Source organism: Lepidochelys kempii, chromosome 2, assembly GCF_965140285.1.
Source record: "Lepidochelys kempii isolate rLepKem1 chromosome 2, rLepKem1.hap1, whole genome shotgun sequence".
Classification (NCBI taxonomy): domain Eukaryota; kingdom Metazoa; phylum Chordata; order Testudines; family Cheloniidae; genus Lepidochelys; species Lepidochelys kempii.
The window spans coordinates 226,081,458-226,099,156 of NC_136381.1; the positions used below are offsets into that span (position 1 = coordinate 226,081,458).

Here is a 17,699-nt window from a genome sequence, read left to right on the forward strand (position 1 = left end):
ATATCAGCTGTAATGCAAACCTTTTCAAACAAATATTTGAAAAATTCCTTCAGCTGGTTTTAAGTGATAGGAGTACAAAACAAATTCAAATGTCACTGGCTGCAGAAGCATCTGGTGTGTATGTAGAATTTTTAAAAGCAGCTGTAGTTTCAATGAGAAATTTGGCAAACACTTAGTATAATAAAATACAACCAGTTTTTCAGACTTTTCCAAATGGCTTGAATATGTATTTTTAAAATACTTGCACGGTCATGTAGAGATGTAAAAAGATGTAACTACGATATTATTTGGGTCGGATACAAAGCCTGGCCAGTGTATCTTAAAAGGATATTATAGTAAAAAAGAGGGTGTTGAATTTGCAAGTAAATTTCACACATTATGTATGAATATAAATGTGAACAGTAGGTGATAATGAAATGCAAGCAAGTAAATGCACATGATAAATCAGAGACCTTTGGGAGATGGGACTGGGGCAGGGGGGCTGAAGGGGAGGAAGAATGTCACATTAAATGTACCTCTCGAAAGTTTAAGTTGTACCTAGGTAGACTTAATATTAAAATAAAATACACGTGAAGAAAGGGATCTTGGGCAACAAAGGATGATACCAAGAAGGTATGGAGGCAGAATGTATATTCATAGTAATGACAGAAAATGATATGCATAAACAGAGGAATTATATGTAAGACAAGGGGAGATAATGCTTCCATTATACAAAACAACAGTTAGGTCTCATATGAAATACTGGGGATTATACTGGTCACCAAGTTTAACAAAGATTTCCACGTCTTAGAAAAAGTCCAGAGGATGTCCCACAAGACACACATGGTATCTGAATAGAAATCATTCCCTCTGGGGAATGGCTTAAGAAAATGGATATGCTTGGTTTAGAAAAATACATGCTTGAAAGGTTTGTAAATAGTGGTATTGTACAAATATATAAAGGGGCCACACAGCAAAGAGGGAATTCACTTAGTTTCATTATAGGATCATTGTACAATCTGTGGACATAAATTATAATAAGGAGGAAAATTAGATGAGATATCAGGAAGAGCTTTTTCACTCAAAGGCTTCTTAGAATACACAGCCCAGGCTTCTCTGATTTTACCTTCCAAATGGCAGTGGATGGTCTAGAAGGGCAAATATTTCTCTTCATCTCAGTTATTCTTGCTCCTAACCTGCCTGCCCATTCAATAAATAATATTTAAAATTTCTTTAAAATGGAGTATTACACACATGCCCCCACCCTACGAGAAACTGGGTCACTTTCTTCAGAATAGTTCTAGTTTATTGGAGACAAACTACACACTATGGAAAAAGAGCTGCCATTACATACAAATTTATCTGATAGGATCTATAAATGGCAGGCACCTATCAATTTCAGGATCATGCTGGTGAGGTCTGCTCTCTTCCTTTTCCTATCAGACGTGGCTTTCCGGTGGCAAGCAGAAGCAGAGTTTGATGTCCTATCATGGCCTTCACTGCACTTGAAGGATTTTCATATTGTTTTATTACAAAGTGGGTTTAAAAAAATAAAGCACAATAAATACAAAAAGTGTAAATAATTAATATTATAGCAAAAATTGACCAAAGACAGGCACTTAAGAGTTAAGGCTGTTAATGTGATTGCACTTGTAACCTTAGATGTTAATTGTTCTTTCACAACAAGACTGATGCTCCATATTTGGTTTATCTTCATTCTGAATATTTTGATTCCAAGCCCCAGGGTAGGGGGCATGTCTGGGTAGAAAGAGGCCTGGCAGGGGCATTCCTGTGCCCTACTTAATACCTGGCTTTTGGAATGATTGCTGGAGACCTATGGTAGCTGCCAAAAAATCAGGGCAGTCTCCAGGCAGCTATAATCTGCAGCAGGAGATCAGCCTGGCTTTGAGTTGGTTGAGAATTTAGGGCCTAATGCCACCTTCGCCAAATATATTTTAGGTAGCATGTAATGGAAATATACAGAACTTATGGTACATTAGAAGCTGAACATGAAATACAAGAACAAGGAAGATCAATCTTTAAAAGGTATATGTAACATATAATTGGCAATTTTTTTTAAAGAGATTCTCAACAGTATCTATATTGCATGTGTATAACATTACAGGGAAGGATTTTAGAAACAGGCATTCTCAAATTTTTTTTTTTAACTGGCTCTCAGGCACGTTGTGCCGCATACATGGCACTCAAAGGGTTAATTACACAGCTGAGTGTCGGCTTCATTTACTGCTGAGAGGAGAATGTTGTAATTTTTTGGATTTATGAATTGCTTAGGTCAGTCAGCATCTTGTGCACAACAGACTCTGTCTAGATCTATTCCTTACCTGCTGGGCAGAGACAATTCCCTTCACACTTGGAACCCTGAAGCCCTTTAAGCTGCTTGCTCTGTAACCTTGGCAGCTGGGCCTCACACAATTCTTCATCTTTTCCAACTGGGCCTCACTAAATAAAAACTATGGTCCCTTGTTAGCCAACAACTGAGCGTGAAATCACGACATTGCAATCCCCTACTCCACGAGTCAATCAATTTTTTTTCATTACAGATTTGTATGCTAGGGTCAACAAGAAGAAGAAAACGTATGGAACAAAACGCACATAACAGAACAACAAGGGGGAAAAAATAAACCCTATGCTCCATGCTGGGTAGGATATACGACACTGAACTGTTTACAACAGGTCATAAATCATCACTGAGAGTACAGTGTTTAGCATCCTATCCTAAAGTTTGACTATTACTTTAAAAAGAACAGATTTTAACATTAAGTTGTCGGTAATTGTAAGTGAAAGGGTAAGTGACCGGGTGTAAACTGCTAAATTTCCTGGATAATATTTGTATTGTATCAGTAGTTGAGATTAATTAATTAGTTACGAGAAGGATTAGATAAGGGTTTGCTGGCTAAAATGACAGAATTTTAGCTTAAGAGTCTGCTCCACAACTACACCCAGATCAGGAAACTTGTTTACAATATAGTAGTCCCCTGGCCGAGTTAAAGCAAGGTTCTAATTTTGTATTGTGTGGTACATAGTATCTTAGCTGCTTTCCTGAATCATGTTAAAGCCTTAGCCCAAGCCTTAGATTTGAATAAGCCCCCAAACCTCATATCTTAACATGCCTGAACCGTAGACTTATGTAAGGCTTTGTCATAGTTCAATAACACAGTGATGGCCCCATCTACATTGTAGATTGGAACTGGGTTTTTACTAGGCATGCTTTAACACAATATGTTTGTAATGGTAGTACAGACAGGGGGCAAAGGTCATAATGTGAGACCCACTGATATATGCTCAATATCTCCATCTTAATTTCTAACAAAATTCACAAACCCACCGCACATCCTCTGTGCAGCAAGACACCAGATACGCATTACTGGGACAACAGAAAACCCAGTAGGTTTTCCAAAATCTGGACTCCACAATTACGGCAAATTTCAACACTTAAAATAATTTCTGCAAAATCTAAAATTGTTAAAATTAGCCATGTTCTATTGTGAAGAGAGCCTTCTCCATGTGAACGTTCATAAAGCTCTGTTGCCTGATAACCTGTCCTTGCAGAAAATTGTTTTCAGCCAAACAATAGCAGTGTGAAACGTGAACCTAACTCAGTGATATGTTACCTTTAAAGTCCAACTGGGGAACACTTAAATGCTGGCAAACTTTTGGTGGTAAATAAATAATAAGTAATATTAAGCAACAGCAATTTATGACCCATAAGACAGCCTTTATCAGAGGCAGAACTACCACTTATATCCATGGGGATTTAGGGCAGTACTGCATATGGTCCACGGACCCAGCTGCTCAATTCAAGTCATTTTCAAAAAGCTCTGGGCCAAATTAATAAACCCTCATGAAGCCAAGTGGGATTTAGAACAGGGAATGAATTTGAATCCACATCTTCAGGCTCTTTCTTCCTCTGTTATAAAATCCACTTTTTTCTTCAAAGAAGGATGTTGCTGTCTTATTGCTGAGGCTGGATGATGCCCATTCATCCTTGGAATTTTACCATTTTATTTCCCGTATCTCCTTGTGTAGCAGTCACAACTGACAATGGGGCATGTCTCTGTTTTTATTTATTTATTTTAACTACCCCTACAAGCCAGCAAGGTAGTGCTGTGGAGTCGAAAGGCCAACACTTAACCTCTAGTGATTTGCAGATGCCTTTGTATTACCTAGAACTTGATTCTTCTCTTACACACACTACTTTTAAACTGGCATAACTCCACTGACCTCAGTGGAATTATTCCTGATTAGACTCATGTAAGCATGAAGAGAATCAGAATCCTTATCTCTCACAGAAATGGAAGTTGAATCTAGGCTGAAGATTGCTAAGGTCTCCCACTGTGCTACATTAAAAAGAGATAGGTTTCAGAGTAACAGCCGTGTTAGTCTGTATTCAGTATCACAGTGACTTAATTCAGTTTTATAGCATTTTACGAAAAAATTTGAGATTCTCAAACTGCAAAGGTACAAAAGAAGTCAACAAAAAGTAGGAAAGTTCCTTTCAATTTTCAGCAAATATCAACGTTTTTCCGCTACAAGTTTCCATTAGTTTACCAGAGGTCCAGGTCTAGGCTGAAAAAGAGACCAGCTCATCTCCAACTCCTGGTTATTGTTCACAGCAAAGCAGATGAGGAAAAATTTAAGTACTAATACATCTTATTTATATAGGGCTATCTGCCAATGGTACCCAAAGCACTCCACTGAAAGCAGCACAGAAAAATACCATTCCAGGTTAAAATGACTAAAAATCCTACCAGATTAAAAATAGACCAAATAAATCAGAATGCAGTTGGAAAACAGATTCAGGAGGTGCTAATGGTGACTCTATAGTTGTGGCGGAGTTAGTGAAATAAAGAGGTCCCTATATACTCTTTTAAAGAAGGCAAACCTCTGGCATGTGTCAAGCCCCACAGTATGGTATTCCCAAGACATGAGGCAGCAGACTCAGATTCAGTACGAGCTATACCTCTTATGCTCTTGCAAGTTTTTGAGATCAATAGCTCCATGTCTATTAACCTCAAAGGGCAAAAGAATATACAGTAAAGAAAGCCTAAAATTCAGAAACTTGCTTAGAATCCAGGACTTTAAGACTTTTAAAATAATTGACAAATTTTTGAAGTCTATCCATGTGACAACAAGCTGTCAATAGCACATATAGAGCAGCAGATAGGCAAAATGCCTGCTGCCCACTCTGGCAATAAGTGTAATGTTGCACTGCATACTAGCTTCAGACAATAGATCACCCTTTTGGAAAGCCCATTACAGAGTGCCCAGAATTAATCTGATTTGGGTTTTTTCCCCACCAACATTTTATATATACAGAATATTTTCAACTCTCATCTGGGGTTTATTTTTGTATTAATTACCTCAAATTATGAAATTTCCTAAAAGTTCAAGAAAGGAGAAATAAAAGATTTTATGTGGTCCTTCTCCCTCTAGCCAAGTCAAAAAGAAATGCTCCATCAAACTGCTTCACCTTTCATCTAATCCAAAGAAAGAAGAAAAAATAACTCAAAGAAAAATATAGTTCTCACTTGGAAATTTATTTTGTTCAAAACAATACATGTTATGATTTTGTACATAGGGATAGGTGTTTCGCTCTCTGTAAATTTGTAGGCATTATGGTTTAGAAGATGATTTCCAGTGTACAACACTAGAATTCACCCACCAACTGCTCTTAAGAACTCAACTGGCTCCTAAGATTTCTTGCTGAAGTCTTCCTTGTGATGAATTGGCATATGAGCTTCTATGTCTTTTTTATGTCCCAGTTGGATTGGGATGTGAATGTGTTTCCTTCATGCTAAGGCTGAGAGACAGAACTAAGATGATTGGTGAAAGGGTCTCCAAGTACTGAAGGTATTTAATTGACTTACTTGATTAGTGCTTTGAGGTTTGATTCTTCACTCAGATTGTCCCATTTCTTGGGGATGATGAAAAAGATTGAGTACATCCCAAAGGAACACCACAAGAGACAACCGACTTAATGACTCCTGTCTCAGGTTGATGTTTGGACAGTGGAATGTCTTCAGATTTCTGGGAATCTCTTGGTCTTGAGAACTGATGGAACCATCTTGACACATTCCAGGCAAGCTCTAGAACATAGCTGCTGGATATTATTTCAAACACCCATTTGTCTGAAAGGTTGAAATTTGTACTCAGGTTTATCAGGCCGTTATTGAATGGCCTTTTGTTTCAAGATGTCCTCTGACTACTCTGGTCTCTTTGGAAAGCTAGATTGTGGCTTCCCCCAAAACTCTTCCTTTCTTTCTCATTGAATTGCTTATCACTACGGAAGCTGGCTATGAGATTAAGACATCCAGGTTTGGCGGTTGAAGTCACAGATGCCTGCATGATATCACAGAACTAGCGAATTACCTAAGTGAGTATACCATAAGGGAATGACATCATCATCAGAAGGGGACCTTACTTGTCTTTGCAGGCAGTAATCTTTCTAAATGCCTTGCAAACCAGCAACAATGAATCTGGAAAATCATACTGGGGATGAAAAGGCCCAACTGTTTCTTCTTGTTTGTGTTACGACTGACAAAAGTGTTCCCCTCCGAGGAAATTATGGAGTCATTTGTGTCGTCTGCCATTATTGAGTCCACACTGGAGAAAGTGATGTATGGGTTCCTTTGCTCTTTTTCTATTATGATATTTGATTGATCCCATTTCATTTTTAAATCTCCCAAAAAAATACTATGGGTAATTTCTCCTCTTGCTGAGTTTGAAAACCAAGTGCCCTGATTACAAGCTTTGACAGTCTTAAGCATATCTGAGGCTCTCTTCTTGGGTTTGAAGGGCTATTTTGCCTAGTCTTACTGGCTGGCTTTGCTCTATCAACGTTAAATTCACACAGATTCAGAACTCCAGGTTGTGAGGGATCATAGCTGTAATAATAACACCATTAGAATCCATGGGGTATAACTTTTACTAACCTTGACCCATATCATGTGCCTGAAGCCAGGAACTTAGTAGCACTCCTGCGTATACCACTTCTATTCAATACTTGTCCATCCCTACCTTTGTTACTGACTGATAGTCTCCATTGGAGGGATTTAGTTAACTCTGGAAATATTTGCTTGTTAGAGACAGAGTCACTCACTCTGCTGATCATAGAGATCAAGTCCAATACAGCTGAAGTAGCACTCTGGGACATTATTGTCATCTGCAGGTGCAAGGACTTTGCCTGCTTGCCTGTGACAGCATTCCCAAGGAAAGAGAGACCTGGCTTTTCCATCATCTCTGTGGTTGGGGCCCTCCTCTGCTCACCACAGCCAGTGTTCCCCTAGACGAGAGTGATGGGACCTTGATTGTCATTGTCCACATGGGCGGGGACACTGCCTGCTTTGTTTGTTTCTCTGTGCAATAGTATAAAGCTCTCGCAGCTATCATTTGTTTGCATAGGTGGGAACCCCACCTGCTTGCCCCTAACGGTGTTCCTCCTTTAGCTTCGTCCTTTTGGCTTCCCATTGTCTTCAGATTCACATGTGGCGGACAGAGCTCACTGGAAAAGGTTGTGTAACAATGTTGGAGTTCATTAAATAACAAACAGGGAATGAGAAAGGAACAAAACTTTACTAAAACAAACTGGAGAATGTCTTTGGTGAACTGCTGCACACAGCCATGCTATGTTCCCAGCCCCTGACTCCAAAGCACATCTCCAAATTCCTACACTCACAACATAGTCCCTTACAAGGGAGCATCTCCAAATCACAGTCTTTCATAAACATCTCTCTACAGGTTGGTTTCAGGAAGAGCAGAGATGATATTTTGCCTTTGGTCAGGTATGCTTAGCTTTTGACTCCCTTATGAGTGGCTACCCAACAGGGGAAGTAGAGGATTCAGCACTGTGGTAGCAAAGCCAATTAAATTAAGCCTCCAAAAGGCCCCAAAGTGCATCTCTACCAAGAAAAGAGTTAAATATAGACAAATTCCTGTTTTGTGAGATCTTTCATTTTAACTGACTCCAATACTTCTGAAAGTACAGACCAGCAGAGGAAGGATATTCTGTGCAGGGAAACAAGAGTGGATACAGTTTATGAGAGACCTGGAAAACTGATATGTTGAGGCTGGCATCATGGGGTAAATAGAGAAAATGGGGGAACAGCATGTTTCAGATATGAGGTCCTTTATGCAACATATTAAGTTAGCTTCACTTGCTCAACACTGTAAACTCAGCTTTACCCTTTGAACTCACAGTAATGCACTACTGAACTCTTATTCAAATACTACATAAAATAACTGGCATATAAATTGTCTTTTTTATCTGAATATTGGTAATTTGATAAACTAACACTTGCTCTGCCCAGAGCTTGCTCGACATCAGGTAAGTGGGAATTAAAACACAAAGTGCAAATGAAAACAGTGTCGCCTTCTCACTTTCTACTACTTACCACTGTAAGAAAAAAACACGTAGAGATAGATATCTTTACCACATTATGAAATATGTAGATTATAACAAAATAAGTTTCTTGGGAGGGGGCGGGGAAAACTACCTCACTGGATTGAGGACTCAAATGCAACGCTGTCCTACAATGAAAAAAATGCTTTTTGTCTGCTTATTTCTGTTGAAGTTTTCAAAATAATTACAGCTAAAGGAAGTTCAATAGGTTTTTGTTAGTTTTGTCAGTATATGAAAATGTTTCCAGTCATCACAATAATGTGAAATTACATTAAAAGTAAACCTTCATGGGACTCTCCAATAGAGTATTAACATCTTTCCCACCAGAGCATTATGGTTTTAATATACTTTCTATTTTTAAAATTTCGTATGCTTGAGGTAGCTAGAATGTCTCCTTACATGACACAGCAATTCAGTAATTGCTCAAGACCCATGCCTGTAAATGACTATGTGACTGGAACATCTGAATGTCACAGAATCTGTGTGAAAGAATCCCATGACTTATCTGAACAAGGTGGCTGATTCCATGTGTACAAATATGGCAGTCTGCCAAGCTGGAAACAGGGACTGAGAGATTGTAAACTCTTTGTGGCAGGGATTGTCGTTTAATAAGCAACCGTACAGTACATAATGGGACCTAACCTGCTTCAGCCACTATCACAATACGAATGTTAAATAAATAATAATTATAATACAAAGGTTGGGTCTGTACATTATATCGAACACTTTCTCAAGAAAGCAAAACTAATGACAACTCAAAATTAAAAAAAACGTGGTAAAGCTGAAGATTTTACATCATATGACAAATACCTTAAACGAAACCTTAGAACAGCTTTAAATAATAGAATGACTTACCAGGTATCCCTAGAATTGAAGATGAAGAACTTCACAAGAAGATTAAATAATTAGGGTGACTTATATACAGCAAATACAATGACTGATGGCTAGGAAGACTGGAACAATTACTAGGTAGGAAGGGAAATATGACCTCCTGAGGTCCCTTCCAACCCTGATATTCTATGATTCTATGATTTGTAGCTGACATTATAAAGATGACTACTTACAGGAATGTAAGAATTATGGCTGAAGGCAAGTTAACACTTTCAAGTTTACACAGACAAGTAAGATATTTTTGCTATGGCTCTGTAAATTATACATAGGTCAGCTGTTATGGACATGAAATTTAGGTGTTTAAGAATTAAATGGAGAATACTGCTCCTGTAAAGCTATACATGCATGCCAAATCAAGGAGAAGCAAGAAGAATAGTTATACTTTGTTTACACAACCATTTGAATCAAACAAACATGAAACAGTCCCATCAGTTGAAAATCTTTTGAACTGGTGAAAGGATTTATTACTTTAAACCTGAATTAATATGTGAGAGGCAAAAATGTAGATGGTCAAGTATGTCCATTTGTATCTTAGGGAGATACTATTCACTTAAGTGAAGAAATGCAGCAACTTAAAAAAATGCATAATAAATACAAAAAATGTTTCACTAAAATTACTCATGTTCTTAACTTTAGGCACATTCATAAGAATCTTTTGGAATTGAGATCTATATAGGAATCATGTGCAGAGTTTTGAGTGCAGTATAGCCTATCATCTAAAGCCCCAAAGAGTTTAACTCATTAACTTGCAACAATCTTCTCTTCACTTTTAAAGAGAGTATTTTCAAATCTTTGCATCCACTCAAATTAGATTATGATCTTTTGAGGAAGCAGTTCTTTCAGTATCTCCAGATAGAAACTCCATTAAATTTCCTGGATGCTTGATATTTCACAATTATCTGATTCAAGATTGTAATCACCATTTAAAAATAAATTACGCAATAAAAATAATTTTTAACGTAACTGAATAGGTGAGGATTCTCATTCAAATAAGAAAGTCTCATATGAAAAGGGTTTAGGAAACTATGACAGAAGTTCCAGGAATGACTCATTGTTCTAAATGCTGGAAAATTTCTACTTGCAATGAAAACACAGAAATTTAGTAGAGTGCAACTCTCATACAAAAATACAATAAAGCCCTTCAAATAATTAATTAGTATTGATATTAATTTGTTAGAGTAATTAACTTCCAGTGCTTTGAAAGGCAAAATGCAATGGAAAGTTGATCAGATAAAATAATTGCTCTGTTAAATATGTTTTCTTTGTGCCAAATAAAAAGATACATAATAAAAGAGGAAAGCTCTATTTTGAAGAATCTGGCAGGGAGTTTTTGGTCTCAAATATGACCTGACTCAGCATTCTTAGAATGGTCTGTGGTTTCTGCTACTATGTTGGCAAGAAATTAAAATACAATAGACACCATTAAAATACACATGACCATATATGTGCTCTGGGTGTCACACAGCTATCTACCAGAGAATGCACAAGTTAACTAACAGACTCTACTCCCACCTCAGCAAGACTGAGCTGCATTAACCCACCTGTGGGAGGAAGCTTGCCAAAGCCATATTCCGAAAAGTCTGAATAAATGGCTCATGAGCAGGAGATCTCTACACAGGTCAGATGGGGAATGGCCGCCTTTCCTCCAGTGCACAGGACATCTGCATGGCTGTTCTGCAGATGCTACTACAGTCCATAGTCTATAGCAGTGGCTGAGTACTCCCTTACCCCACATACAGGGGTTTATCCAGTGGATCTGCATAATTGTGGATTCACTGGCCATGTGTCAACCATTCTCCTCCACCCTGTCCCCAAGCATCTCCCATGTTGCAGAGGAGAAAGCCACCACCTAGCATTACTCTAAAGCTGGCACTTGTGAATAAACTCTGCACAGACTGTCTTCTCCTACATTTAAGACCTTCTCAACATGATTTGACCCACAGTCTTTAAACAACATTGTGCCTTGCTTTAGCCAATGCTCCAGCAATTTTAGTACTTTTCTTTCATAAACTAAATTCACCCTCAAAAAAACAAAACCTGGGAGGAAAGCCCAACAACAAACAAAGAAAAATGAAAGAAGCCCTCTTCTCTCAATTGTGTTGAAAATATTGATGCCAATTTTGAATATGATCATCATAACGTAGGCGTAAGACATCACAAAGTCATATGGCTTCTGACCCATCCAAGAGGGAACAATGAATGTTTTCCAAATGAAAAAGGAGGAAACAAATAGGGAAGGATACGTTTCTAAGAAGCTATTACAAAAGGTAAAAAGACTGTCTGGCAAAAATTTAAAATTAGACATGAAAGACAGTGCCCCCTTTGAATTAACCAATTTTGGTGTAACAAGTTAATTTAATTGTATGAAATGATAGTGAGAGACAGTTAGAATGTCGAATTTGGGTTTGCATTGTGAGCTGCATATTTTAAAAGTTGAAGCCCATTGCCACACCTTATAAAGTATGCAAAGTATTCCAATGCCTTCCCAACTTAAAATGCAAATACCGATTGTATCTGTGATTAGCCAATTTGTCTGCTTGCACACTAGTGGGCTTTGAACATTTTATGCTTCTAATTTTCAACAATTGGAATATATTTTTCGTACTCAAAAATTCAAAATTTTATCATGATTGTGTCCTAAAGGTTTGTTTTAAAAGTTTGGGTGCACTAGTATTGCACTGATCCTAAAATCTGCATTCATTGTCAGACTCAGGTAGCTGTTGAGGATAGCAATACTTCACAAAGTTGGAGAGACACTGTGTTTCTAACCTTATGAGCTGGCATTGGTTCTTTCAACAATTTTGTCTTTAAAATGAATAACTAGCTGGTATACTAGTGTGATGAGTCATCAAATCAGTCCTACATCTCTCTTATAAATAGATGTGACTATTCCTTTATTAGTATTCTCATTCAACTGTAGCTGGGAATAGGTTTTGCTATGTACTTACATTATACCCAACACTATTAGCTTAAAAGATTGCTGATTTTGTTTAAATTTATAAGAAAGGTTTTTATATTTTGTCATAAAATATTATTACAAAGAACTTTTATTTTAAGTGTGTTTTATAACATCCAACCCATTGTTTTCAATATATACCAATGCTTGGAAAACATTAAAACACTGCATCAGAAAATGGATGCTATAGTGTTCTTTCTAAAGAAATTAAAAAGTAAATAAAAGAAAGTAATAAAAAGATAAAGCCTTCATAGAGAAATGCAGCAATTATATCACCACAACGACAATATAACCCAAAACTTTGCAAAGGCTTTGATTATTGAACCATGGCTGAAGTGAATAATTTGGCTTTCACTAAGAAAACAAGCACATTCATTCTCACCACAATGGAGAGAGGCAGTTTTAATTAAACCTTATCAAAAGATGAATAAAGAATAAACTCAATACCCATTCCACAGGACTCTATTTTTATCTGTTTAGTTTAAGCTTGCCATGTTCATGCAATAATTAACCACTGTCCAAGGATTGCTGGAGTTGTGTTAATGTTGGTAAAGATTTAATTAGTTCAATTATCTGGAGAGTATTGAAGGCTCAGAACAGCACTAATTTCTTCAGGCTTTATATGTACCTCAGATCAAAATATATTAAACTGAAATATAAGTGAACAAAGGAAACCTACTATTTCACTTCTGTTATTGAAAGAGAGTGTATATTTAACAATCTTAGTGCCCTAGCTTTAAAATGGATCTTTAGAAGAACAACATGTTGACAGTGGCTTCTCTCTCTCTCTTTTTGTTTTAAAGAGCAACTTTACTAAAATCAGTTGGTAAATATCTTAGCACAGAATTAGAGTTTACATTTTAAAGAGGAAAATCTATGATTTTTTAAACTTCAATCTAGGAAAAAATGTGGTTCCTTTTACATTTTTTTCCCATTGCCCACATATTTTCTCTCTTTCATGGAAAGTGAGGCATTTAAAAAAGCATTGAAAGCACAGTGACACAGACAACTGTTTCAATCTGTCAGACAGCATGGACAGACAGTCGGGATCATTTCAGAAAATAGAATGGCCCCCCAGCGGTCTGACCTTCCTGGTGGGAAAGAGAACACAGTGCTGTGCTTGACAAGCTCAGCAACAAAGAAGTATATTTAGTTCCCCCAAATTCTGACACGCTTCTCACAGGAAAAAATGCAAAAGGGAATGAGGGGGAGTTTACTACTTCTAGCAAAGCACGATTTATAATTTGAGATTTCACATGTCCCTCAAAACAAAAAGAAATGAATGAGAAGTAGAAAACATCCACATCAATGAACATACTGGTCATAAATGTGGGATTTCATCTCTTTTCTATTTTTACAAACTATGCATCTTAACATTAGAGCTAATTTTGGGGCATATGCACCCTTGATCTGTGCATGCAGCTCCCAATGATGTAAAACGGAATAGTGCCCATTAAACTGCACGGCCCTTTTTATCACTGAAAGACCATACTATTACTATTATTAAAAATATTTCCACTGGATGATTAAATAAACCTTCTCTGAAGACTAAATACATTTCTATATGTTATATTTATTATTACTGCATTTCTTTATTTCCCCAACATTGTATTGAGCATTGTGTGTATATATATATATATATTATATATATTTTTAACAACCACAGTTATATACAAGATCTCCCGCATATGAAAAATTCACATTTGTTTCCTTGACTGGGTAAGAATGCAGTGGAGGATGTTTTCATTTCCAACTAAGCAATGAAAAATTATGAGTGAAAAATAGGGAAAAAAAACCCACTTGATACTTAAATTGAGAAATGCACTTCAGACTGGTTGGCTTCAAGTTCATCTATAGGTTTTTATACATTGTCAACAAATATATTATGGATTGAGTTATTCTGTATTTTCTGGCTGTGAATGTTCTATGGGAAATAACCAAAGTTGTACTTTAGATACCTAATTTGCACTAGTTACATTGATAAGAAAAATGTAAGCACCTACAGGCATCTATTAGCTACGTTCACCCAAGCTGATGCATGTGGGTATAAATTGCTCCAGTTTGTGCCAGCTGATCCCCCTGAATCACCCCAGAGGAGCAGGTGGTTTTGCCAGTGTTTGCCCTCACCTTCTGGGTTTCTGCAGGAAGGAGGAGATAGAAATACTAAATTACATTCAGGTTTACTGAGGAGTAACTGGCAGAGACTGCTCAGGAAATAACTTTATGCAGAGCATACATATCCTGGCCTCCAATGTGTGGTCACTGGCCTGCACCACCCTTTTTTTAGGGTTGCTCTGTCACTCCATGGATAGGAAATCTTCTGGTGCTGTACACTCCATCCCTGTTAGACTTGCTAACACTATAGCATGTATAACAGCATAGACATAGGAGTGAGCTGGGCTAATTTCTAAGTATTTATTGGCTGTAGAAATGTTATGTGCCAGGGTCAAATTCTATCCTTGAATAAGCACAAAACAGCTCCTATTCAAACTAAAGCAGTTGCAACACATATTTGAGAGCAGAATTTGTCCATAAACATATTTTATATCACATTAAAAAGTTTCAATCTTTTTTCTCCTTAGTCATAACAATAATAATTGAATCACTTGAGACAGTTGCACAACAAACACACACAAAAATACTCATACAGAACAACTGTATATTCTGTTCTACAATGGAAACTGCTGTTAGAGGATGCTCCTACCCTTGGTCCTTGGGATTAGATTAAGCACTCTTTACTTCTACATTATAGAAAATTCCAGGTGTATTTTAAAGACATTTTGATTTGGCTTTTATCATCTTAACATCTTCATCTGTCTATCATAGTGGAACATACTATGTTGCTTTATAATGGCCACTTGAAACTTAATTGCACAGAAATTTGGCTAACTAAAGATGCTCACTGATTTCGTATCTGAATACAGTACAAACTGCATCATACCCTGTAAAGTATTTCTGAACTAGCATAGTCTACATTAGGTAATATTTTTTATTACAAAAAATATAATACTGGATAAAAATGTTTCTTTCTAGGCTATAGCCATAGTCTTATAACAAAATCCAGTATATTTTCAGATTCTGTCCTTATTGTATTGCCTCTTCTGTAGCTCGGCACTAAGCCCCTTCCTGACATTGTGCAATTTCTATAGTTGTTTATATCTAAATTTTAAAATGTAATTTTGAGATGGCAGGAAATCGCATATCATAATAATAATTAACCATATTAGGAGGAAGGGAGGGAGAACACTGACTCACTTAACTTGGAGGCCTTTCTGTTTCTCTTGCTACCTCAAATTTTTTCAAGTATAGTTCTATCTTGTTTTCTAGCCTGCAAACATTTTGTGGTACATGAGTTTGGTTGAAGAAAATGAGGGAATTTTGCACATAATAAAAGGAACTTTGGGGTATTTTGTGAACATAATAAAAGGAACTTGTTCAGTTTTGCAGAGCAAGTCATTTTTACCACACAAATTCCCTGCTTTTGTGCTAGTAAAGGGGAATACTTTGAGCCCTTTCAGTTTAGAAGATCTTCAACAGACAATAGTGTGTAAACAATCCACAAGTACATAACTTTACTAGAACAACCTCAAAGCTGAGACTGAGGCTTTTAGAAAGGCCCCTTCATCAGATTTCCTTCTACTCTTCACCCTGAACAAAGCCTTGGCTGACAATACAGAAATCTCCTCCTTTCTTCGGATTAAACCCCCTTTGCAGAAAAAGTATGCAAATGCTGTACGTGGTTCCCTTGTCTGAGGCTACTCTAAACCAGCTATCTTTTCACTGTCTATTTTACTCAGGCAGACCATCCTACTGGCTGACAGGGAGACCAGCCTTCCAATTCAATATCTTTCACAACACTGACAGTTGGATCCTGGGGCCTGCCATGGGCTCTAAAAGGAGCTCATTTAGTCATAATTAACTATTCCCTGCATATTTCCTAAGGTATGGTAATTGTGCTAAAAGCCAACAAGTGAAGCATTCATTCAGGTTTTCTTTTAAACTTTGTTTTTCCACAGCAGTTTTATTTTTTTCTTTTCTTTTTTTTTTTTGTCTCCTCCTTGGTAACATTCAGAGTAAAGAGAAGGAATGAAGGTGGAGATAGGGAGCTGCAGTAAAACTGTGATCTAGACAGTTCAAAAGGCAAAGATTGCCATACGATACTGGACTCCATGGCAGGACTAAGCTGTTCAATTGGATAAACAAAGAAAAATGATACGAGTAGAATGAAGCTAGCGTGATTAATACAGAATAGCCAGACCAACGTATTTGGAGAACAGGGGAGTAATGAATACACATTTCCAATTCCTTCGATATGATGATAATTGGATTTCTGTTTTCATAAACATCTCCCCTTTGTCAGTTTATACATACTTGCCCAACCTACAATCTTCCAAAGTAATGCAGATTCAGAGTATTTTAAATCTGCATAACTTAAATGCCTGTGCTTCCCCTATCTGCACCACACACTTTATAATCCCCACCGTGACAAACAAAACAAAAAAGCAAAAAACCAACCCACTCTCCTCACTCCTAACAACATACAAACTAAGGAGCAAATCTTGCTTGGTTTACACACACAACCAGTTCCATTGACTTCAGTGGGGCTACTCACATGAGTAAGGCAAGAAAAAAACTGGTTCTAAATGCAGAATAGATATGTCCCTGCTAAGGTGGAACATTTTGGGGAGTTGATAGGGATTATTTACCTTAAAAGGCAAAATTTGGCCATCAAGTCTGCACTTATCTGGTTGTTGTTTTAAATTAAGTAAGAAGATCTGACAGCAGCCTCCTCCTCACATGCTTCATGTTCTGCTGGAATTCTGCCATCTTTCAGAAGTATGGAACTTATCAGCTGCCTGTTGGAAGCCTTTGCTAGGCCATCTCCAAAAGGAACAGAATGACCAAAATGCTGAAGTTCCTCATATTCTACTCTTTTCCTCCTTGTATTTGGACCCAGAAATCATCACTGACCTTTGCAGAGAGGCCACCATTCTGGGGCTTACTCACTGCGATTTGAGCAGCTATGCCAAATAAAATGTAAACAACAAACAAACAGAGAAATTAACTCTTGGCAGAACATAGCATTGCATTTACTCATACTGTTATTTTTGTGTGTTATTTTTACAGTGCTCAAAAGTGTGCTAGGAACTTAAAGAACAAGAAAAAGATGGGCCAGTCATCTGAAGAATTTACAGTCCAGAGCTTGGACACAATACAACAAGTGAGGTTTATAAACAAACAAAAAAGAGGTAAGGGTGGAATTAGGGCAAGGATTTCAAAAATATATTCACGGAGTCACTCTTTTTAGGTATGTTCTTATCTTGATGGGTGGTGGTGTTTTTGTTTTTAAGAATATTCCCTTATACTCTTATACTGAGCATAATGCTCACTTTATTTGTGAGTGTATTTACGATACTCATGTGATACTTCCTCCTTTGCCCCGATTTAATTTCT

The 17,699-nt window shown here is 37.2% G+C and overlaps 1 protein-coding gene across 3 annotated transcripts in view; it reads right to left on the reverse strand.

Annotated features, from left to right (window-relative positions):
* Positions 1-17,699, reverse strand: part of CDK14 (cyclin dependent kinase 14) — a 495,570-nt gene that overhangs the window by 42,643 nt on the left and 435,228 nt on the right. The window lies entirely within an intron of this gene.